Source organism: Sebastes fasciatus, chromosome 14 (assembly GCF_043250625.1).
Source record: "Sebastes fasciatus isolate fSebFas1 chromosome 14, fSebFas1.pri, whole genome shotgun sequence".
NCBI lineage: Eukaryota > Metazoa > Chordata > Actinopteri > Perciformes > Sebastidae > Sebastes > Sebastes fasciatus.
Window position 1 is genome coordinate 18,844,238 of NC_133808.1, and position 26,182 is coordinate 18,870,419.

At 36.8% G+C, this 26,182-nt stretch overlaps 1 protein-coding gene across 10 annotated transcripts in view; it reads right to left on the bottom strand.

Annotated features, from left to right (window-relative positions):
* The window catches only part of LOC141782765 (glycerol-3-phosphate dehydrogenase, mitochondrial-like), a 187,457-nt gene extending 161,562 nt beyond the window's left edge, over window positions 1-25,895 (bottom strand). For 9 of the 10 annotated variants that reach the window (XM_074659470.1, XM_074659466.1, XM_074659471.1 and 6 more), the window contains exons 1-3: window positions 25,517-25,639; window positions 25,351-25,410; window positions 16,735-16,885 (exon numbers count right to left, since the gene is read on the bottom strand). The gene's annotated coding sequence lies outside the window, so the exon portion shown is untranslated. Of the gene's footprint in view, window positions 1-16,734; window positions 16,886-25,350; window positions 25,411-25,516; window positions 25,640-25,726 lie in introns of those variants that run through there. The other variant, XM_074659469.1, reaches the window with a different exon arrangement.
* Between the last annotated feature and the right edge of the window lie 287 nt (window positions 25,896-26,182).

Below are 26,182 nucleotides of genomic sequence, written 5' to 3' on the forward strand. Positions count from 1 at the left end.
ACATATCTTGAGGTCAGAGGTCAAGGAACCCCATTGAAAATGGCCATGCCAGTTTTTCATCGCCAAAATTTAGCTTAATTTTGGAGCATTATTTAGCCTCCTTTGCGACATGCAAGTGTGCCATGGTTAATACCAATGCATTTCTTAGGCTTTCTAGTTTCATATGATAACAGTGCCTTCACTGGTTAATTAAAAATCAGCGTTTTAGAGAATCAATACAGTATAGCTAAACATAATATCGTAATACTCATGTGTATTGATATTTTCTAACACCCCAATTAACTAGTGTCTATCGCGAGAAGGGTCTACTGACAATCACACATGCTCTGCAAAGAAACACAAAGAAGAAGACGATTGGCCGAATTCCTGAATAGAATCAATCACGAATGGTTAGTAGCCTCTTATGAACAGCTCTGGCCAAATTTGTTCAAAACTGTACGTTCCCTCTGATAAGTTAGTCTATCTATGTTGTTAACACAACGCTGTCAATCTCACAGATCCAACTCTTCAAATAAGTTATTAGCAAGCATGTAAGGAGCCTAGCTAGTAAGGATCGCTATAAGTTAACGTTAGAATACAGCTGAGTTGTTGAGGTTAGCATGCTATATGTTGGGTGTGCCTCCTTTTGCCTCCTTACAAAATATATATAATTTATGAAGAAGGCTATAATTTGCCTGTTCTTTGTGATGCCCTGTAGTTTTAGCAAGTGTTACTCAAACAGGAGTAAATAGTGCATTTATTGGGGACTATTTTTAATCACAGATTTGGTGCGCTAATGAATATTTACGCCACCAGGACGGTGTATGTGGGATCAACTCTAAATAAACTACAATACCCAAGTTAATTGTACAGAACGAACATGTCAGCTAATGCAACGGTGTGGCTCATTTATGTGGTTTTTTTGGACAACAACAGAGTCTATGGCGTATACTTTATCAGGCTTTGGCTACAATATTTGTTAATGGGATCTATATATTGTTGGTTTTGGCCTTTTCATAGGATTTGTTGACAATAAAAAAAAATTGAATATCACCAGATTTAACATTTAGATATATCATATCTTTTGTGGCATGATATCACGCACTTGTCACCTATATATGACATTGAGACGCACCATGATGACATATGATCAATAAGGTCTATTATTTGCTTATTACTAGAACAAGTTCCATGTGTCGATTAATTTCAATTTTAGGCACTGATGTGTCTAAATGTTCCTTTTTGTTAAAGTGGACTCTTAAGATCATCTAATAATAAGCATCTTAAAATCTCCAGGGCCAATTCAAATGCCACTTAACAAAAGGACTGTGTTTTGCTACAGATGTAACAGCCAGTGGCCTCTTTTATCTTCTTCCATCGCTGCTCCCATTGACTCAAATGATGTATCTTTTGCTATCATAAAAGACATACTTACAAATGCATGACTGAATCCAAATGCTTACCAACTTGAAACAATCCATTATTATAGAGGGGATGGATCGAATTAATTCCTTCTCTTGCACCAAGAATTGCTTGATGCCTCAAGATAATTTGCCATGTAATTCTTTTCACCTACACAGATGCACCGACATACAGTACATGCTTCTTCTTTTTTTAAATCCTGATAACGACCGTTAATTCATCAAGAGTAAATAAAATGTTTAGTTGGGAAGGGACATTAATTATCACATTCATCTGCTTGCTGCTTCCAAACTGGGCTATAATGAAATGTGCTGTAATAGAGATTGCTCTTGGGGAGGCAAGCCGTTTATGAATCGCTAGAGGTGCAGCAGCTGCCTTCCCCCTTGAGAGATAGAAATTTATGCCGTATACCCCGCTGATTGTTGAGAAGGTAAAGAACCAATAGCAGCATGTTCAGAGGTTTAATTTAAAGTGTGTTTCTCACTAGGCTGCTCACAACACTTAATTAAACTCTGCTGTTTTGGCAATGACAAATGCTGTGGTGCAGGAGGAAGCTGGGCTGCTGTGACTGAGAGGCTTTTGTAATTTCTTTCATGTGCAGCGATGGCCAGATCCAGGTCAGAAACTGTAGAATTAAAGAACTAAACAAGATTTAGACATGGGGAATGGGAGGGCAAGGGGGTGGGCGGTTACAGTCATTTCTTTCTCAGGAATACATTTATTTTTTTCTCTCTTTTTTTTGTGTCCTCTTTCTCTTTTTTAGAAAGTTTTGTCATAGATTTATGAGGGTTGAGCTTCTGTGCCGGGTTTTCTGCGCTTATTGCCTTTCACACTGATGTTTCCTAAGGCATGTGTCTGCTTGATGGAGACTTCAACATTTTACTGAAAGGTGTGATGAATAAAATGAATAGTAGGTTCCTGCACAGCATAGTGTTCCTATTATTTCACAACGGTCTGATCTTTCTATTAAGTCTCTTAGCATGACTCTTGATTTGCCGAACCATATTTTCACCAAAGGGAGCGTTAAGGTTAAAATAAGCAAGTAAGTGTGAAATTTAACTTCAGTGGACTAGCACACACAAAACATCAAACTGGAAGCAGTCAACAAACTGACAGGGAGTGACTAATAGCTTTCTTTCTGGGTAGAAATCCAATTCATGCCAAACAAAAACCTTATTTTGTTTCTGTAATGGTATGACTGTATTACTGTGCATTTCATGAGATGCATTTAAAAGGTGGAGCCAGTCTAGCACATAGCCACAGCACTGCTGCTGTGTTATGAAGTCGCACAACTCTGGCTACACTACCAGGAAATAACCACAAAGATGCCTGCGAGGCACAAACAGGAGCTGGAGCATTTCATTCAATAATGTAATCCATACTTTTAAGTAAAAGACCTCGACTCTTATGTCCTTTTTTTATTACTTGAGTGAACGGTACCACACATTATTTTTCTGTCACATGCCAATCTTTCTGCACAGAGCTTTATCACAACAGTATAAATACTGTAAGTAGTAGGTTTACTGGCTGTGTAGCCGAGAAAATACAAAGTCCCTTTTATTCAGTTTGAAAAGGCGTTTCCGACAACACAATCACTGACGCCGTTTAATCGTATTTAAAGGTTTACATTTGAATTTATGTAATCTTTTATCACATTTAAACATACCCTCTTTTCATGATCTAATAAATACACCTAATAATAGGTGTTTCATAAGCTACATAGCAACAAATATGTATCTTATTAACATATCTACTTCCTATCATAGGAATGTACTATTTATAACTTAATTAAATAATAGTAAACAAAGTTAATTATTGGTATTCTAATCATTCATATTATTGTTATTATCTTTATTATTAATAGTATTACTATCATTATTATTATTAGTTATTATTATTATTATTGTTATCATCATTATTATTTTTAATTAATTAATTAATTAATTAAAGGGTGCACAGTTGGTGATTTACATTGTACTAAACCAAATTGTGAACACTGATGAGTGCAATACATTAATATACATAGACAGCCAATAATAACTGTCTTCATTATCATGTAAAAATATATATTTATGAGTTCATTTTGAAATGTAGTAATTGTCTTTAAAGGTAAAAATGTGTTGGTAAAATCCGGAGCATTAAATAATAGAAAAAGGAGCATTCGCATATGGAAAAAAACAAACATAGTATTTACCATGTTTTATATAGGGGATGCAAACAGCTCCATATGTATTTTGGTGTTCTGTAAATGCCAGGGAGACACAGCAGCATCCGTTGGAGTTAACGGTGCAGCACTTTTGTGTTCAGTAGCACAAATCATTAATCATGAGGCCGGCCATATTCTTGTAGTGCCTGTGCTTTCATTACTGGGCCTAATTAAACAGTTCTGTGAACTGGAATCTCAGATTCCTCTGTTACAGATTATCATTAATTATGGTGAAAGTGCTCAGAGATGTTGGACTCAATTATATTCTGCTCAACCCTGGCAGCGGGGTGATTCATTGTTCTGAGCACTCCACAGCCGTACTGTCTCTGCTTATCACCAACCTCCACTTTTGTAAATTGGGCTCTGCCAGCCAACAAACTAAGAATTATGTGCTGCTTTTTTCATTACAAACATGTTGGAGGAGCACAGACCAATTAAGGGTGGGATATTTTGTGTGGAGTGATGAGGCAGGCATTGGTGCAGGGAGATGGGGGTTGGATGGGGGGTACTATGGGAATGAGCTCACCATGCTCAAGTTGTGACTTTATTACCATGTGTGGTGCAGCCCTCCACCAGGTCTATTGACTGATTATGCTCAGCATACTTCCTCAATATCTCAAAGCTCTCAGTACTGTAACCGTAAAATTAGAATTTGAACTGAATATTATATTAATATTTCTGTGCAGGAGCTGTATTCTCCATTGTCCTGTAGGATGGAGATTTCTATTATACTGGCAGCTATGAGTGCGTATAGCTTGGGGGAAAGCGTTAACTTTTCATAATATTTGTGTATGACATGCAACTTTTTATGCAGCTGAACAATGTCAATATTACTTCTATGGTCTTATGTAGGGTGCGTGGAGGTCTATGATGGAAACAGTGTGTGAATGAGATTATTGGCCACCTCTTTTTAGGGTCAGAGAATGGAGAGGAAAATTTGAATCAAAGAGAAGCAGAAGTTCCAACGGTAAGCTTAGGCCTTAGCGGTTTGCACAATTTCATATGCCACAGTAGGTAGTGATTTTAATATATATGAAAATCAGCCAGAGCTGTGTGCATGTGTCTCTTATAATATCACCGGTGGGAGATTTTCACATGCCTTACAAAGCAGGACTGTTTTCGTCTCCCCTCACTACAGTGTTGTCTCAGTACGGCTCACAATAAGATATCCGTCTCAGTTCCACTGCTTTCAAGAATTAAGGGAATAATGAAGCTTACATGTGAGATGAAAACAAAGCGAAATCAGAGATGTCAAAATTAAATTTCACAGTATCTTTGTTTAGTTCCTTAAACTATGGTTGGTCTAATCCCATAATTCCCCTGGCAGAGGAGCAAGGAATGGGATTGTTCCTTCTAGTGACATAGCGGCAGCTCATTGAAAATGTAATACACTACTTCCAAGTCACAGGTCAGCTGGCAATCTGAATTTTAAAAGGACTGTGAATAATATTCTATTTTATTTTGAAAATGAACTTTGTGGCCTCCATCATGAATCCAATATATGTCTTAATCTTCTGGGCTCTTGAAGCCCACAGCTCTGGAAGAAGGCCTTTGACTCCTGAACCTAATAAGGAAATCACTTGTTTTCTCATCCGTCTTCACATTTTTTATAGGGGCTGACACAAAACAGTCCCTTTATTTTAAAAGTAATTGATGAAGCATAAAATATGTTATTAAATATTAAGGCTTTTCCTCACCTTTCCTACATACATTAAATGATTGTGTTATGCAAGAGGCCTGACACACAAATACAACAGAAAAACACACAAAAATCATTATTATTATTATCATTATTATTATTATTATTATTATTATTATTAATAATATGTTTTTATTTTTTTCTGTGCATTTGTATGGGTTAGTGTGCACAGTGTATCCTTAAGAGGAAAAGATTAACATCTGAGCATCTATTGTTATTCTGAACTGAACATGGCTGACAGTGGCAGTGAATTTAAGCGTTAATTACGCACTAACCTTTTCAGAATGGATATTTAGACACGCTGTGTCCTGCGACTCTGAATGTTCAGGAAATGAAAACATCCGACGACCAATCAGCATCTCCTCACATTAGCATAGTCTTTTAAAGCCCAATGCCCCAAAACATGCCACGGAAATCCTCTCCTATTTATCTTAAAATAGCCACTTAACTTTGACTGACACTAATTCTTACTACATGGAACTGTAGGAACCCCTTCATTTCTCCCTTCTGTCTCTGTCAGAAAATTACAAAAGACAGAGTTTGTGATGTCCTTCGTGTGCATATCCCTTTATTCTGTCAGATTACAGCATTTGATATGACGTAGTGCGGCATTCTGGCCTCACATGCCTGCCAGAGAGAAGGAACCTGTCAGCAGCAGAGGAGAGCAGTGCAGATCATCACTCTGACTGATCCACAGGCCCAGAGACTGTCATCTCCTCCGACTGTACAAGTCAACACAAATAAAAGTGAGGAAGCAAAAGCCATAATGGCTGGGAGAGATCCAGGCTCATTGTGGCCATTACTTTTATTCAAACCTTACAGATGACATGATGTGAAAAATGAGCCTGTGTCTAGTCGGGTGCCCATTAGTGAGTGAGCACATTATCTCCCCTTTTTCACATTGAATCTCCTCCCTGCATGCAGTGGCAGATGCTCCAGAGGAGTCACTCACTTTTATGGGCTTTTGACTGCCGTACTCTTTTAAATACAGGGGCCTGCACCAGGCAGAGATGACGTATGGCTGTCAGCGCTCTTTACCTCACTGACATATGCCTTCGGTGGATCCCCCCTTAAACCTTCTGTCTAAAACTAAGGGGGACAGCTAACCTCTTCCCTCACAGAGCAGACAAGCATGCATCAAATTGATTATTACAGCAAAGGGCGTGATTTCTAAAAATCTCTATTACCAGACAATTATAGTGCAATTTACTTAAGTACAGTCTAAAGGCAATCATGAAATACAATTCCCCAAAGCCTTTATGAGTGATACTACACAGGAACACTTAAAACTTCATGAGTACTTAACTTATTATGAGGATTTTTGGGGACAATAATTGTACATTTGATCGTTGAAAAATGAAAGCAAACCATATCCATATACTACAATACACTAAGGGTGGCGGGGGGGAATTGATATAGCATAGTATTGGGATGTTTTGCGTGGCAATATTGTATCAATACACAGACGTCAAGTATCGATCTTTTATTATATAAACATTTAACCTCTTAACAACAGGCCCGGCAGCTATTCTGTCTTTCAGAGGTTGTACCAGGCTCAGTTTTAAAGCTAGAGTGAAGATACTGGTATGATATGCTAGAAAACCTAAGGAATTAAATGGTACCAACCATGTCAGCTTGTCAGGAAGAACGCTAAATAACGCTCCAAAGCGAAGCTAAATTTTGGCAAGGAAAACCTGGCATGGTCATTTTCAAAGGGGTCGCTTGACCTCTGACCTCAAGATATGTGAATGAAAACTCTGAGATAAACAGAGTGAAAACTGTATCTTATTAGATGAAACAGATGTTGACAAACTGCATAATTTGCAGTAAAACAAAAAGGTAATAAATCGCAGTATATCTTATCACAACACAGCATATCGCAAAATGTTTAAAATCGCAATAAGATCGTATCGTGACTTAAGTATCATGATAATATCGTATTGTGGGGCCTCTGGTGAATCCCATGCCTGCAGTATACATTATTAAAAAGTGTTTTTTTGGGAAGTTTTGATGTTAACAAACATCAAGTCCAAGGCCCCTTTCTCTTTACACCTCTAATAGTCGTTAAAACACCTCCCCCAGCTGATGAAGGAAAATCAATTATTTTGTCCAATCACTGTGTTCCTGTCACATTGTTGTGGCTGGAACTGACATGACGAACCAGTGCTTCGCCCATCTATTTACACTGTGAGAAGTTCACGTCACATAAAAAAAAATCAACTTGCATGGAGACATATGAACTAATATTTTAACACCCATCCAACACCCAGACTTACTTCCCTGACACAATCTCTAAAAAATTAACAAATTTACAAACACTTTAGCCTGAATTTGCCACCACTTTCTCTAATAATGTTTGGTGAATAATTGTGGTGGGAATTACAAGAGCCCCCACAATACCATATTATCATGATACTTCAGTCCCGATACGATCTTATTGTGATTTTAAACATTTTGCGATATGCTGAGTATTGCGATAAGATATATTGCGATTTATTACCTTTTTTCAACTGCAAATTATGCTGTTTATCAACATCTGTTTTATCTAATAAGATGCAGTTTTCACTCCGTTCATCTCAGAGTTTTCATTCACATATCTTGAGGTCAGAGGTCAAGGGACCTCTTTGAAAATGGCCATGTCAATTTTTCTTCGCCAAAATTTAGCATTACTTTGGAGCATTATTTAGCATTCTTCCTGACAAGCTAAAATGACAAGGTTGGTACTAATCGATTCCTTAGGTTTATATAATACCAGTATCTTCACAATAGTTTTAAGACTGAGCCCGCTACAAACTCTGAAAGACATAATAGTGGTCGGATTGTTAAGAGGTTAATAGTTTAGATAATAAAAGACCAATACTTGACATCTGTGTATGACATAATATTGCTACGCAAAATATCACAATAATATGCCGGATCAATTTTTTCCCCCACCACTAGTGAATAAATACAATGGGACTTCGATTTAGCACATTGCCCTTTAACATGGTTGTTGGGAGCAAGGTTTAAAATCACCAAAAAAGCATGAAATAAGAAAATATTTGAAGGATTACTGTAGGTTGAAACTGAGAAACATGTAGCCTGTTCTTCATTCCCAATGCCCAGAAATGTACCAGTGTACAGTGCGCCACAGTTAACAAATATTCAACAGTATGGAAACCCCCCAGGCAGGTTGAACCTATTTGAAAATAACTATATTTTATTCTACAATGGGAAATAAATCTGGATGCAGTAATACTGAACAAAGCTCAGAGGTTGTGGTCAGTGACAGGGAGTCCTGGCTTCTCTCAGGCATGAGTATGAACCAGAGCCGCTTGGTTCAATCTAATCTCTGACAAGAAACAACAAGCCTTTGGGACACCCCCGCGGTCCACCTCTACACCGCACAACATCATAAGCAGCTCAACGCAGGGGGTTAGATCTACTGTAGCTGTCAGGGGAGAAATATGTTTCCATTTTACAACTTCAGTGGCAGAGAAGACCATACAAATGCTCCTCCATTTCCCTCACTATTGCTCACTCGTTTGAATCTCTCTCCTCTCTCTTCTGCTCCTGTCAGTTTTCCCTCAGTACACACAGTCAAGGGCTTCCCTGGCGACTGCGTCCCATTACTATCCTGAGACTGCTGCACAACAGAGCTGCACCGCCAACGTCCCCAGTGATACCACTCTAATTCCCACATTGCCAAGTCGAGCAGTGTGCCGGGTTAACAGGATTTGGTAGCCAGAACAGTTTCAACTCATCACTTTTGTCATTTAAAACTTCAGGATGTAACCGTGACAAGTGTGCACCATAAGCGACTGACTAACACTGGAAGGTTTGGCTCTATTTCAGATCATGATTTAGACAAGTTATTTCAGCGACCAGGTTCAGCACTGGTCTCAGGCCTAACACAAAGACACTGATTCAATTAGAAATCTTTTTTTATTCTTTAAAGATGCAAATTACTGGGTACAAAATATCCTCACAATTTTGATTAGAAAGTCACCAAACCAGTTAACCTTCATTTCAGCAGTAATTCCACATGTTCTTGTAGAGCAAAGCTTACTGAAAAGCTAAGTTAATTTTTTTTTTTTTAACCAAAATATCAGATTGAGTATATTATTAAGTTATATAATTGTCAGAGTTTGACTAGCATTTTTTGTCTTTCTCAGTTCATCATACCTGAAGAATATAGGCCTGTTTATATTCAGCTAAGGATAATATGAGCTTATCACAGATATATCATTACATGTTGGCCAATAAACTGTTAAGAAGGTCACGCCCAGTACATCTCTTGGTCACTTGTCTTACTGTTGTTGAACCTTTTTGAACTCCTAAATATCAAAATTGCATCATCATCATCACTAGGGCTACAACTAACGATTATTTTCATTGACGATTAATCTGACGATTATTTCTTCATTAATCAATTAGCTGTTTGGTCTATAAAATGTCCGAAAATGGTGTAAAATGTCAATCAGTGTTTCCAAAAGCCCAAGATGACGTTCTCAAATGTTTTGTTTTGTCCACAACTCAAGGATATTCAGTTTACTGTCATAGAGGAGTAAAGAAACCAGAAAATATTCACATTTAAGAAGCAGAGATTTTTTACTTTTTTTTTCTTAAAAAATGAATTACAGAAACGATAATCGATAGTTGACAACTAATCGATTAATCGTTGCAGCTCTAATTGTAAAAATACAACATGCTATGCTTACAAATATTACTGATGAAAATGAAGCTTAACTGCATTAATGACTTGGATTCATCTGTGTGTATTAAAAAGGCCAGTCAATCAATTTAACAGGTTATAGTTCTAATTAGAGCTGCAATGATTAATCGATTAGTAGTCAACTATTAAATTAATCGATAACTATTTTAATAACTTGAGTAATTTTTTAAGAAAAAAAAGTCAAAATTCTCTGACTCCAGCTTCTTAAATCTTAATATTTTTTGGCTTCTTTACTCCACTATGACAATAAACTGAATTTATTTGAGTTGTGGACAAAACAAGGCATTTGAGGACGTCATCTTGGGCTTTGGGAAACACTGATCGACATTTTTCACCATTTTCTGACATTTTATAGACCAAACAACTAATCGATTAATTGAGAAAATATCAACAGATTAATCAACAATGAAAATAATCATTAGTTGCAACCCTAGTTTTAATAGTAATTTTGATGGTGGGGTGACATTTTATTTATACAAGGTCACCGTGGTATTATTTAATACCACTTGTGTTGATATCATCAGGGCAATGCTATATGCAGTAGATTAAACTGTACAGACTCTACAGTCTGTCTGTGTTGATCCAAATATACAAAGTTACTGTGATTCCACAAGGATCTCAGGCATGATTGTGCTAATCACCTGACACACCTGATTTCCCGATTCATTCTCTCCATTCATCTTGAGCAAATGTAGCGACAGCTTGCAATCTGTTTGTTTTGAGTTGTCAAAAAGGAACCAAAGGCATGTATCAACATGGAATAAATGCTACTGCAAGATGTCACCAGCTGCACATGATATGATGAATTACAATCATATGTTAATCAGCCAGAGTTGCAGTAATGGGTTGTTTACACGGCGCTCCATCACAAACCTTCTTGGACTGTTTTCTCATATACAGATACGGATTCTTGAACAGACAGGAGTACGCTACCGTTTGCAATACTAATGAACAGATTTAAAGTTTTTTGTTTTTGTTCCTTTTTATTGTGTTTGTTTTTCAGCAGCATAGGAACAACTAAAAATGCATTTATGAAATAAAAATGAAAAATTAACTGAGTTCGCTCATGCGTTTATAATTACTTTGTTTAAATCTGCCTGCCTGTTTTTGTTGTTGTTGTTGTTACACAATATGTAAGACAACTTCCGCCAAGACTGCATGACAATATTGGAAACCCAATAATGTTTTCATCCTTCATCACTCACTGTATTTCTCTCCGACATGCATGCAAAATCATATAATGTATGTGTATATGTATGTGTATGTGTATGTGTATGTGTGTGTGTGTGTGTGTGTGTGTGTATGTGTATGTGTATGTGTGTGCGTGTGCGTGTTCTGTGTGTGTGTGTTGTGGAAGGTTGGCCACAGAGCAAACAGCAGTAGGTCCAGCAACAAGGTCAATACTAGCGTAAATACCTTTTTATTTCCCCAGCCACCCACAGTGTTAGATCCTGCAGTTTGTCCAGCAAACTTACTAATGACTGGAAGAGCCTCACTGCTTCACTATTGTTTTCATTATCCATAGGTGGCTAAATGAGGAGAATATAGAAGGTATATACATACAGTAATTCATTGACGCTGATATTATATGATTACATGATTTGCCTATTCAGTAAGAAAATCAATATTTAGGTTTAAAGAGTGTTAGAAGCTGGGACATTTCCCTATTCCAGGCCTGGTTTTCCTCATATAATGTACAGGATTAAATGGATTTCCTTTCTCCAAAAAGCTATACACTTATTTTGGAAAGAGTTGCTACCTTACTCATTTGATAATTTTGGAAAACTCTGACTGTTCGCATTTTATATGAGACAAATCTACAAATTAATTCTACTTTAATTTCATAATTAACCTTAAATACAAGTCTGGATAGTGAATATGAATTATCAGCTAAGATTGTCATGAACATACATCCACAAATTACTATTACACTATGGCTGATAAAAAAAATTCCAAGATAGATATTAAGATATATATCACAATATGGCGTCTGTATTCAAAATCACATGTAAATCAATTAAACTGCTGTTCAGTGACTATTAGAGCTTCTTTTTTTTTTAAGAAAAAAAAGTAAAAATTCTCTGATTCCAGCTTCTTAAATGTGAATATTTTTTAGTTTCTTTAGTCCTCTATGACAGTCAACTGAATATCTTTGAGTTGTGGACAAAACAAGATATCTGAGGACATCTTCTTGGGCTTTGGGGAACACTGAATGACATTTTTCACCATTTTATAGACCAAACAACTAATCGATTAATCGAGAAAATAAACTGATTAATCGATAATGAACATAATCATCATCATGACATAAATCCAGTGACTATACAATAATACAATACGATGCAGACCAAAGGCAAATGGCTTTATAGCTTAAACAAAAAAAGCATTATCCATCCAGTCATATCCCAGTAAGTAGTTACAGTGGGCAGATTCAGAGTTCTCCACAAAAGAAACAACTCACCACCTGACTAGTACAACATCTCTAATATGAAGTGTATTGAAGATGAAGTATAACTGGTAAAGGCACATGAAGTTTCCAAGTCTCAGCTGACTTCAGGACTTTGTGGACTTCATCCACAAAGCCTCAGGCTCAATGAAAATAGACATAATCTCATAGGGAGTTATTAAATAAGTGGAACTGCAAACAAGGTAATATTTTCAGGAAACAACAATATAGCTAAAGTAATTATTACAGTATATGAAATATGTAGAGGGACGCTGGTGCTACTGTGTAAATAAATGAGAATGAAGAGTAAATAGAAACATCACAAGCACAGACACACTTATAAACTATGCTACAACTAAATTGCTTCCACACTCCATGAGCTCAATATGCGATTTAAAAGAGCCTGGCGGTGGCAATATTCCTCTGATATGGTGTTTAGTTTTAATAGGAACCCTCAGCTCAAATATGAGCTGACAAACACAGCAAGACAAACACAGTCTCTCTCCGGCAATGAAATATACACTATCAAATAGACCTGTACCTTTTTGAATCCGCTGTGTGGGTGAAACTAAAGCGCAGAACAAACAGCATTCTGATATGGCTTTGAGGGTGATAACAGCGTCTGACAGGGCGGAGAGAGCAGGCTTTGGGCTCGGTGCGAAAACACAACCTGTGATTGACATGATTCCCTGGCCTAAGAGAAGTTTACCTTTTAATAAGAGCTCAGAGAGGCCCTCTCAACAACCTGGTCCAGGCTCTCGCCGACAGCAGGCGACGGCTGGGGAGGTGCACGTGCATGCATTTATGTGCGTGTGAGTGTTGATTGTGTGCGTACGTGCACATGTGTGTGTTCATCGACGCACATGTGTGTCTGTGCCCACTTGTAGCAGATTTCAATCAAGGATTTCAGCCATGCCCAAATATCCCTTCTCTTTTGGGCCAGGTTGTTTGAAGAAAATGAGTGGATTCAGGATCAAGAGCCTTTCTGGAGGAATTTAAGTCTGTTTGAGGATTATGACTTCTTCATCCTGTACAAAGCCCGCAGAGAGAGCTATATGCTAGCCCTTGGAGGCCAGGCTTACCAATGCATTCCAGACGGCGATATAGACGTGATAAAACCCAGGAAAGACATCATAGTTGTGGGCACAAGATCTTCAAAACAACTACAGGTGTTGAAAACTTTCCAGTTTAACTCTATAATAGTAATTATTTTACAGTGTAATATGCTGTAATATGATGAAAAAATATTATTGGTGGATTACATGGATTTGCAACAGGGTTGGAAATTAGCACCAGTCATCAGCCAAACGCTGGTAAAATATACAAGTGGCTGCTAGATTTGCTTCATTCACCAGCCAAAAAAAACAATGGTAATCTATTGCAGTGATTCTAGAAGTGGACAAAAAAGTTAATTTACAACCCAGATTTGTAATAATAACAAGATATATAAGAAGGTGAAGAAAGTCTTTTCTCCTAACCTCACATAACGCCTGTGAAAATGTGTCCCTTAAACATAATTGCAAGCCAGCTTACTGTCTTTGCAAACATTTCTCTGTACTTCTAACGCTTGTTTCTGCCAGGGCTTGTTGCTCTGAATTCAACAAACCGCTGTGAAAGCCACACCTCCTTCCATCTGACTTATGAATTATAATTAGCAAACTAACACATTCCCTGCCAGCTTTGATCAACATCTTCAGGTTTCAATCAGCCTTTATAGCATCAACAACATGCCTGATCTGTTTCTGAGAGATATCACCACCACTGACCTGTCCTTCGTGGAAAAGCCGAAATGACTGCGACTGCCACTCTAGAGAAGCTTCATTAGTTATACAGCTGATGAGTGAACGGCGGTACGTCAGCCAGCTAGGTGTGGATCATCTCTGAAGGGAGCCGTGATCAAATCTGTCATTATTTACCCTGTTTACAGCGTAACCTCAAAGCAAAACAAGAAATCAATAGAAAATGGGGACAAATTACTGTAAGTGTCAATATTTAAGACAGCTGAGATAAAGGGCTCTCAGCCTGTAATAGATTCTTTCCATTTACCTTAAGCTTATCGAGCAGAGGCTTCATCAGTTGCTGATAAGACCATTAGTTAGTTGTTGATAAATTTGGTATCATTATAACACTAAATATAACAAATGGAGGTTGTTCAAAGGATAAAACCAACATCCAGCAATTACATGTACACTGTCTATTCTTTTACAGTGTATTCTGTTTTCCCTTCCCTTTGACATAAACTTTAGTATCATTCTTGTAGCCTACCATCAGAAAGATTTGAGCATATACAGTTTATGATATACAGCAAAATCCACCATGTATTGTAAGTGGGTCTGTAAGGTTATTTCAAGAAACAATCAGCCTTCAGACACCAAGTAACCTTCTTTGGCATAATAGACTAGGAGTAGGGCTGAATCTAACAATTATTTTCATTGTCGATTAATCGGTTGATTATTTTATCGATTAATCGATTAGTTGTTTGGTCTATAAAATGTCAGAAAATGGTGAAAAATGACAATCAGTGTTTCCCAAAGCCCAAAACGACGTCCTCAAATGTCTTGTTTTGTCCACAACACAAAGATATTCAGTTAACTGTCAGAGAGGAGTAAAGAAACCAGAAAATGTTAAAATTTAAGAAGCTGGAATCAGAGAATTTTGACTTTTTTTTCTTTAAGAAAATTACTCAAACTGATTGATCAAAAAATAATTGCCGATTAATTTAATAGTTGACAACTAATTGATTAGTTGTTGCAGCTCTAACTAGGAGCATTTAACCTTTTCTCAACTAGTCTGAAATATGCTAGAGTCTCTGCTTATATTTTTAAGCCCATGGAAGTATTAATGAGTAAATGCCTTGAAATATTCTGGGCTAAAGGGTTGTTATGCAACATGCTATGGTACACAACACTTATTAAATTCAACACTTTTAAAAAGATGCAGACACACTGATGCCAGCTATCTCCCAACAGTACAAGTCTCAAGAGAGTCGGCTTTGTTGAGAAGGTTACGGGACTTTGTTTGACCCCCAGAGCAGTGCGACTCTTGGAACTGTGGCTCCGCTGTACTTCACACTTATATCTTTTGTTCTTGATCAAGTGCGTCCACCATCTATACAAAATGCAGCCAAACAGACCGAGCGAGGTGATCATCCCGGGCAAAGGAAGCGGCGAACGAGCAGGAGAGAGGAAGTAGCATCTCCTACAGACAGTCGCAGCAGGGGACGGACTAACTATAGCCACATCAATGACTAACTCTCACAGCAAGGACACCTCCCTTCACTTTGAAAAGAAAATAAATTAAACAACAAAGGGGGACACTGACATTCACTGCCTTTCAGTTTATTGCACCAAATAACTGCTCGTCGTACGTCCAGCAAAAAAAGGATCATTGTCGAGTTCAGCTGCCAGTAAGACAACGGTGAAATGAAAAAGCATTTCCTTCCCAGCAGGAATGATGGTTTTTATATGGATCGTAGATGAAGCAGAAAAAGTTCCCTCATCTACTGGCCTAATATGGTCATTCCAACGCAGGAGGAGACCCATCTTTGTACTTCTTCATGCATTACATACACAATCAATAATGGAAAAATATACACTGCAGAAGGCCTTAGTCGCACTGCCTACAAGCGGCATTGATAAATGATTTTGTGCCAGTTATGACAGCAAGGTGCATGCAGTGAAGAGAGTAGAAGGCCTTTTTAATAGTGCAAGGAGAGAATTAAATCAAACCCAGGAGGGCCTCCACTGGAAAGGAGAGATGCTGCATCTCTCTGCTCTAAATCACAGCTCTACTTAAGCCCAGCCCTCTCTTTCCCCATTTTTCTACATTATCAGAGGAAACCTGTCACTGCTGTCTATGGGAAAGTTTACAAATCATGATTTATCAGAGAGAGGATCTCTAAACACCTGTGTGAGAAAATAAGCATCCGGCGCATTATTATTTATAGGCCAAAAAGTTTTTTCAGTCTGCCTTTAAGTGAAGAAAGTATCTAAAACATTGTACCTATATTTTCACGATGTATTTAGAATTCTATCCAGTGCTTACATGTTTGATGAGTGCCTTAAAACATAAAATAATAACAATATAATTGCCATTTTCACTATGGCCTGGGTGTACCTGTAATTTCATGTGCAAACAATGTGATCCTTTCAAATGTAAAACCCTGTAGATCACAGCTCCTTATTATCCCAGGATGGGAAAAATAAAAAAAGGGGACTTAAGAAGGAGTGAAAAGTTTCCAAAGGTCAAAAATTAATCAAACCCATTACCTGTGGACGAGAAGGATCCTGGTTGCTGCTAACTCGTTTAGCAGATTTTTAACCTCTATTTTCTTTTCAAAGGGGTGGAGATTCCCAAAGGAGCTGACAACCATGGCTTCTCATTTACAGCTGAATCATAAGGATCCTCCTAGGCCTGTTTCTGGACACACAAACATTACAGTTTTTAGAAACAGAGGCAAAAAAAACATGCATACAGCAAACTCATATATATATATATATGGACCAACATCATTATATCATACAGCATTCAGTTAAATATGGCATTACTTATTTCTAAACCTGAGACTTTATGCATTGAGAACCCAAAACCACAACCCAGTTTCAAGCCACTTTGTGCAATACAAACAGGCAAAGCCACACCAACTGGGGAGAGAAAATCCTTCTTACTGGCCACCAAGGCCAGTTGCTACCACTTTATCCAGTAAATACTGCAGAAGAAAGCCACAGAGCGAAAGCCGTATGAGGGAAAGAAGTGAACCCAGGGTGACGGGCACTCAGTCCACGGTCTGGTCTCTGCTCCTAATGCAGAAGTTTCTCCAGGCAGGATCTGCTAAATGAGAAAACGCACTGATGACAGAGAGATGCAGATGGTTGGATACATAAGCCTGAATGAGCACAGAGCTTTATATGTAGAGGAAATATATTAGGAAATCACTACTGCAAATATCTAAAAAATATTTAAGCTATCAAAGGGCAACAGTGTGTAAATATATGTTGCTGAGACTGATGTCTTCAGATAACACAACAAAAAGTATGTTATATAATTAATATCACATATTAACTGTACAAATAGGTGATTCATCAAAAACAGTAATGAAGCAGATAAAATAGAAAAATGTATTTAACATGTTAACATAATTTGCAGGAAAATGCTCAATATTAATGGGGTTTTATAATTAATTCTTTCCCTTAACATTTCAGATAACAATTCTATACAGTACTAATCTGAAATGGGAATTTGAAATTAATCTAAAATCAAGGATCAGTCCAGATTGTTTTCTCACAGGGAAAAAGATACCATTTAGAGTCATTTCTCACGCTTAAATAGCTCTGAGCCTAATTTGAGCTGATTTGGGTTGTTAGGTTTATGGGCCTAAATATGCCGAATGTTTGACGGTAACATTTTGACTAGCTACAGAAATGTAAAGCCACCATTCAGTTGGTAAAAGTCCCCATATAGTGGTAACACTGTGAACTGGTCTTTAAAATCTGATTAAATCTACACAAACAATTAACCTATTACTCCATCCCCCTCCTGATTAGAAAAAAGTAGTTATTTAATTTTAATGTTTTTATTTAACAATTTAATTAATCTCTGATGCAAAATAAGTAATGACAATAAGCTGCATTTTAACATGTTAGGCCTTTAAAAAAAAATATTTGTATTAAAAAATGAGTTTAACTTGAGTCTTATTTTCCCCACAAGAAAAAAAAAAATCATAAAAAACAAGAAAACCGTTAATGCTCTAAGGGAAGTCCAGGCTGTAAATGTGCACAATATTCCACATTATATACATGTCATTTCAGAGTGCACTCCAAGTGACGCAGTGTCAAATCTGTGTGACAGATTTAGGTGAACGCTGGTGAAGGGAGCCTTGCGTGGGGAGAGCGGCTTAAGGCTGACTCAAGCAGCCAGTACAAGATCTCCAGCAGGCAGAAAGGAGCCCTGCTCGCCGCCAAGCCGCTGCCCGTCCAGCCCACCGCCACCGACGGCCAAGCAATAACCTGACACCATTGCCATCTTCTGACTACAGCCACACATGACTCTTTGTGTCAGCTTCATACTCAGGAACTTCATACAAGTTGTATTTGCTAAGAGATTGACAAGAACACAAAGCCAAATTTTAGAAAGCTATAACGGACATGGTCAGCAAATTAAAAAACACATATAAACATATCTAATAATCTGCAGACTGATTTGGTCTATGAAATGAATTGTATACAGAGCTTGAAGTGAGAACTGAGCCACTGTTTGAGACACATACAGCATGTGGAGGTTTCATATGTGGAGCTAATGTTTTTTTTTTATTATTTCTAATGTAATGTCTCCCTCTTTTGGTAGCTGCTGCAGAAAGAAATCAGGAGACAGCAATTCCTGCAATTACAATCTCCGTCACCTAGATAGGATTCAAAATAGGAAGATCATAACGGCTTTGTTATTTGTATTTTAATCGAAAACAGTTAATTTGAGTTTTTGTAACTGAGTGGTCTATGTTTTTATGTTTCATTGTAGTCTATGCAATGAAAACGGAATTTAAATAGTCTATCTAAAATCACTGGGGGTACAGGGGTGTTTTAAATTAAGACGTGATGAGATGTCATAGTTTTCTTTAGTTTGTTCGTATTTGATTACACTAACGTCAAAGGTATGTTGTCACTGAGGGCTGGATGCTGGTAAGGTTATTCTCAAATCTGGGAGCTTCCTGACATCTAGTGGACAAAATCTAGACCGTTTCCAGCAGTAAAGGCCAGCTGCAATGCAAGTGCAAAAGCCCACATACACAGTACATTAATTAAAATATTTAATCACGATAATCACATGATTGTCCATAGTTAATCACGATTAATCGCCAATTAATCAAATTTTTTTCTGTTCAAAATGTACTTTAAAGGTTGACTTGTCAAGTATTTGATACTCTTATCAACATGGGTATGGGCAAATATGCTGCTTCATGCAAATGTATGTATATATTTATTAATGGAAATCAATTAACAACACAAAAAAAATGACAAAGATTGTTTGTACATTATTGTTATTTCTGGGTACCCACTTTTTAAAAATGACAAACCTTCGCGACGCAATTCCACAATAGGCTTTATCTATAAATCGTGAGGGGCAAATTTGTGCGTAAATGATGATTCTTGACGGCAATTTCCACATCACCTTACATTATCGTGAATAGGTAAACCAGCCATTTCAAAGAGACGTATGTTTTTATAAATCACAATTTTATTTTCTGCACATGTTAAATACTTAATAAATGAGACTAAATAAATGCATTTAGACTGAGAGTTAACAGGCTCTCGTGTTTTTCCTCTCATCAGAACAGAATGAATGCTAGCCTTTCATGTTAGATTCAATGTTAAAAGTAAGCTACAATTATCAGAACAATATGAACATTCAGGCTCCCTCATGTGGCCCAAAGGTGTACTGCAGATATGAATCTTAAAAAAAAGACCATGGAAGCAAATTTATTTGGCGACCCCAATACAATCTCCTGTGACCCACCGAGTCTTTGGGAATGACTGGCCAACAGTACCATTCATATACTTACTGTAGATTATAGATTTATGAATCAACAACCAGCAGTCTTCAAAGACATAAAACTGTTATGCTTTGCCATTATTCCATCATACTGTCATTGTATATTATTTTGAGAAAACATTAAATAAATGACAATACAGCTCAAGATTTTGCAGGGTTGGCTGAACCAGACTAGAGCCAGTATTGTCAACTTGTGCTTGCAGAGGTACAATACGATCATGGGTTGTTTGTTTAGGTTCTGGGGTGCCAGGAATTGGCAACGTTACCATTGCACATAATAATAATAATAATAATTTATTGTGTTGGTTGTTGGTATTACGTCACCTGCACTCCTGCATCTCTGCTATGTTTACATCAAGAACCACAGGAAATAAGTCTTGACTTTATGTGGCACCTTTGAGATTTGCAGTTGTAATGCCAAATAAAAGTAACCTAACCCAAACAACACATCTCTGACAGACTCAACAATAAAATTTGACACTAGAGGCTTTACACAAGTGGTACTTTATTTACTGCAGAAATATTTATCTGAATTGGAGATGTTGCTATTATTCTTCACATCTTTAGCTGATAGAAGACGTTAACTAATTTAAGACAGGGCCAGAAAGTTTTCCAATCATATATAGCAATATTCTCAGTTAACAATGTTGAATACAGCACTTAAGCTAGTAGACATAGAACTGAATGCTTGCCAGAATCAATACTCATTTTTATGGGGCCAAATTCAAGATTGGAAATTGTGAAAGTAATTGAGGCCAAGAAGTTGCTAAATAGAGGTTGGTTTATACACTATGGGCCAATAATTGTTAATTACTAAGAAATCCAGGTTATAGGCTTAATAAATGTTGTATTCACAGCCTTTGGAAAATTACCTGAGAAAAGGGAGCAGAGCTGTTGGCTGCCAAGCAATTAAAAACGCATTTTTGAAAAGCTCAAAGGCAGTATCGAGGCAGCAGGTGAAGGTCTTAGATATAGTATACAACAGTACTAGTAAGATTCTTGTAGGCAGTGGAATTAAAATGTCATATTTACCTAACCAGTTCAAGTTTAATATTTAGATGAAAGGCTTTTTTATTCAATAAGGAAATACTGAAGGATCATTAATGTTGTCTGCAAAGTCATACATGATCTTACATTATAAAGAATGCAGGGGCTACTGGCACTTTAAAGCGATAGTTCGGGTGTTTTGAAGTGGGGTTGTATGAGGTATTTATCCATAGTCAGTGTATTACTTACAGTAGATGATGGTCGGTGTGCCCCAAGCATCAAGAAACAGAAAGGAGCAACGACCCCGGAGCAAACCAATGTACTGCTGTGGAGGGGATGACAGAAAAACTTATTTAAGCCACCTAAAAAAAAAAAAAAGAAATCCGTTTAAGTGTACGCAATATTTAGAATATTTTTACGACAGCGAACTGAACTGAAAGTGAAACGTATCTATACTGTTTTTGTCATCTGAGCCTGATGGCCTTGGAGGGAGCATAGATACTGTAAGTGTCACTTTCAGTTCAGTTACCCTTCGGAAAGGAGAAGGAAAGAACTGACGGCAAGAGCAAGATAAAGTGGTGGAAAATATTCTAAATATAGCGTACAGTTAAACGGATATACATTTTTTTTAGGTGAGCATGTTTTTTAAGTGGCTAAAATAAGTTTTTCTGCCATTCCCGTCCACGGCGCTGTGTTGCTTTGCTCCGATGTCGGTACGCTGTTTCTCCACTTTTCGGACGTGCCGACCATCATCTACTGTAGGTAATACACTAACTATGTATAACCCCACTTCAAAACTTCTATTTTAATACAAACCTCACATCATGTGTACATTGAAAGAGTTATTGATCATCATTCCTCTTGTTCATACTAGCTGTAAAGAGATCCCTAGCACGACGGTGTAACAAAAAGATTATAACTTTGAGGGAAAAAAAACTTGATTTGGCTCTGAAGGCAGTTGAAGTCTCGTATTAATATCAACAGATTTTTTTTTTTTTTACACTTAACAAGGAATGTGGATTTTACACCCTCATTTCTTCTCTTTGCATGACTTCAATGGAGTCATGCTAGTAAGGATCATCTTCAGGGGCAGTATGGGAAGGAGGAATGATTACAGTGACCAAAATCCATTTCAGTATACATGCAGATGATGCCAATATTGTATCAAGACTGACTTGAAAACAACTGAACCCTTTCATAACATAGAGAACGAAATATTGTTCTTAGACTATCTTGCCAAAGAACTGCAGCTGAAAATTTGCCGGCTGGCTAACACTGGAACTTTTAAAGAAATATTGATTGTGTGTTGTCCTTATAAAAAAAAAAATTATTATTGATCTGCTGAAAGCTCCACAATATCTACTACATGGACCTTGTGGTGAGACTGTGAAAAAACAGTTTTCAAGTTCAAGAAGGAACTTTTAATCTCAGTTTTCAATAGGTTGTAAATATGAAGTGTGTTTTTCCAGATGTTACTGTGAATCTGGAGTTATTCTGCCATTTGTGCTTAGCTCTTCCTGTAACATGAGCTTTTATAGCATTTTTCCATGGTGATTTAAGATAGGCATCCAGGTTAAAATGCCTATATACACACAATGGTAGTGTTCTTGCTGATATACATTTTTTTAATAATATGTGATCAAATGAAATCTGCAGTAATATTACAAAGAAAATAGGAATGATCTATTAAAGTATTAGCCACCACAGCTTGAGAGATAATTCCCTTACTGGAGCAAATCCCATGCAAGATATGCTTTTGCGGTTGATGGGATTAGATCATTTAATTAATCCCAGAGGGGAAACTAGTTTGGTCAGACAGGTCACAGCAGACAACAAATGAAAGACGCACATATTAACACGTATTCCAAAAGGACATTGGTGTCAGGAGCACGAATAGCCACTTTAAAAAAAAAAAATAATAATAATTTATTAGGCCTAGGCGTTTCAGTCATTTTTTAAGCAAAAATGTCAAACAATGTCTTGTTTCAGCTTTTCACATGTAAAGATTTGGTCCGATTAGGCCTAACGTTACTGTATGACAGTAAAGTGAGCTTCTTTGGGATTTGGACTATTCTTTAACATTTATGCTAATAGATTAAACGATTAATCGAGAAAATAATCTACAGATAAATCGTCATCGATATAGAAATAATCTTTAGTTGCAGCCTCAACGTGGAGATGAAGCAGTCGACCAAATTGATGGATGATGGATTACTAAATGGATTTCCACTCTAATGAACAATTATATAACAAACATGACCAGGGTCTAAAATTAAGTTTTTTCCTCACGTGCCACTGTGGCAGGTCACTGAACATTTCTACTAGCCACACATTTTTTTTGTCTGCCACTTCTGAAATCTATGTAGAACGCTTTAAAATTGTAAACACTAGGACTGTGTATCGGCAAGAGTCTGGTGATACTAGACGTATCATGATACAGGGGTTCAATTCAATATATTGTGATATATTGCGATACTGTTATCGCAATATATTGCAATTTTTTAAAATCTAATTTTAAGAAAACTGTCATAGTATAAAGAACACACTGCCATATGCATAAAATCTGACTACATTTTTATGCAATCAGGATAATAGGATCTGCATTTGAATTTATCACAGAGGGCGCATATGTTTGCAGATAAAATAAAGTATTGACTGAGTTCATCTTTGTATGTAAACTATTAATTAGAAATCAATAAAGGGTTTTTGAGAATCGATACAGTATCACAAAATTTAATATTGCAATGCTGAATAATATTTTTTATATTTTCTTCCACCCCTAGTCTCAACTGTGTCAGTGGTAACAGATAGTAGAAATATGGATCATATAACCTTAATCCCTGACTATTTTCAATTTAGGAATTGCTTTTTAAAAATTCTTAATAGGAAAACTGCCATGGTGGCAGATGACCTGAAATGTTTACCTGCCACAGCCAACATTTACCCTGTATTTGACAGGTGGCAGGTGCTAATTTTATTCCCTCAACATTATAAATGTCAGCATTTAAGCTCAACACACTTTGACTGACCTTCAAACTCAAGTATAGTTTGAACTCTCTACCTGGTTCCTTTTCTCCAAAAACATGTTCAAATGAATCAGGAGTCAAACCAATTATAGAAACAGTCTTTTTTTGTAGGTTTGACGTTACTTCTCTAAGCTGTTGCATTACTGCCAATGATAGGTCACCACAACACATAACAGCATAAAACAAGGCACCACTAAACTCTCATAGTTTCCTGAGGAAAACTGTAACAGTTAACGTTACCACAGCATTCACATGTGCAAAAGCAGTTCAATACCAGGGTCTGAAATTAACCTTTTTCCTCACCTGCCACTGTGGCAGGTCACTGAACATTTCTACCTGCCACTCAATTTTTCTGTCTGCCACTTCTGAAATCTATGTAGAACACTTTAAAATTGTACACACTGAGTCAGTGGTACCAGACGGTAGAATTATGGAATATATCATGTGAACTTAATGCATGACTATATTTAGTAACACTTCCTTTTACAGGTCTGCAAATTCCATGGTAATTAGGTGATAATTAGCAAGTTACCTATTTGAAATTTCTTTGGAATTACTGCCAAATTACCCCAAATATTTACCTCAAAATGTATCGAAAATTACTTTATTATAAACATTATTTAATAATGATATGCTAAAATAGTATTTAATGGTTAAAATAGGGCCCTTAGGCTTGAGAAGAGACTGTGTGCTGCTCTTCATCGGAGGTGGAAAACTAATAGAAGACACTTTTGATCAGCACAAATCTCACCATTGTGTGACTTATTGTCTAATAAGAAAAACATTAAGACATTTCAAAGAAGTTATTTGCTAATTATTATCTATTTATCAGCAGACATGGAAATAAAGCATATCAATTAACTTTGTATTCTTTTTCTGGAAATGTATTAAATTAATTACCAATTATTGAGAAATAGAGGAATATAATTATTAAATAATGTTTATAATAAAGTCATTTTCGATCAATTTTGAGGTAAATATTGAGGTAAATATTGGGGGTAATTTGGCAGTAATTCCATAGAAATTTCAAATAGGTTACTTGCTAATTATCACCTAATTACAGTAAAATGTGCGGACCTGTAAAATGAAGTGTTACCATATATTTAATTTAGGAATTGCTTTTTTAAAATAATATTTCTTAATATAAGGAAAACCTATCTGCCTACCTGACATTTTTACCTGCCACAGCCAACATTTACCCTGTTATTTGACAGGTGGCAGGTGCTAATTTCATTCCCTGTTCAATACTATTCACATTCAGAGAATAAACAAACAAAATTAAAGTTTAACAATATAGAGAGTGTAATCATCAGTAGGAAGACTAACCGGTGTTACGTTGAAGTCTGTCCCCCCTGAAGTCTGTTGAATAGTGACGTCTCCTTCCGGCTACAATGATAAAAACAAAGTTGTTGTAAATTGATATCCCAAAAGTTTCCAAAACATTTTCACATTAGATAACGTTAATAATAGGTAATACAAATATCTAGGTTACCTTAAAACTTTTCACAAACGTGGCCTCAACAGGTAATAATGGTAATAACGGTAGCTAATGGTTTGGTGTGACGTTGGCGTCAATTAAGCTAACGTTAGCTAACGCTAGCATTTAAGCTAACTGCCGTTACCAGGTTACCAGGTAACGTTAGAGCGTCTTGAGACAAGTTCCTAACTTTGAAAACCAAAGTAGGTCGTGTTAAACACTTACCGCTGTTTCTCACACATTTCCAGGTTCGTCATGACTCTTCTTGTCAGGGTTTTATCCGTTTTATCCTGGTTTTATCCGGGTTTTATCCGGGTGGGGGGGAACAAAAATATTCCAAAAGTTGATTTTGACCAATTTTTGACTGGTGTGGTGGGTGTGCCATCAAAATATGGCAACCGGAAGTGACATACAACCTGTGCGTCATCAAAAATATAAGATAGATAGATAGATAGATAGATAGATAGATAGATAGATAGATAGATAGATAGATAGATGACTTTATTGATCCTGAGGGAAATTCAAGTCTCCAGCATCACAGTTCCATAGTGCAAAACATGTTAGTAAAAAGGCAGTAAAAAAGTTAGTAGTGCAAAGTACAAAGTACAAAAAAATATACCAGATATAAAAATACAAGGAGATGAAGAAAAACTGTTAAAACTGAATATAGTGCAGGGTAAC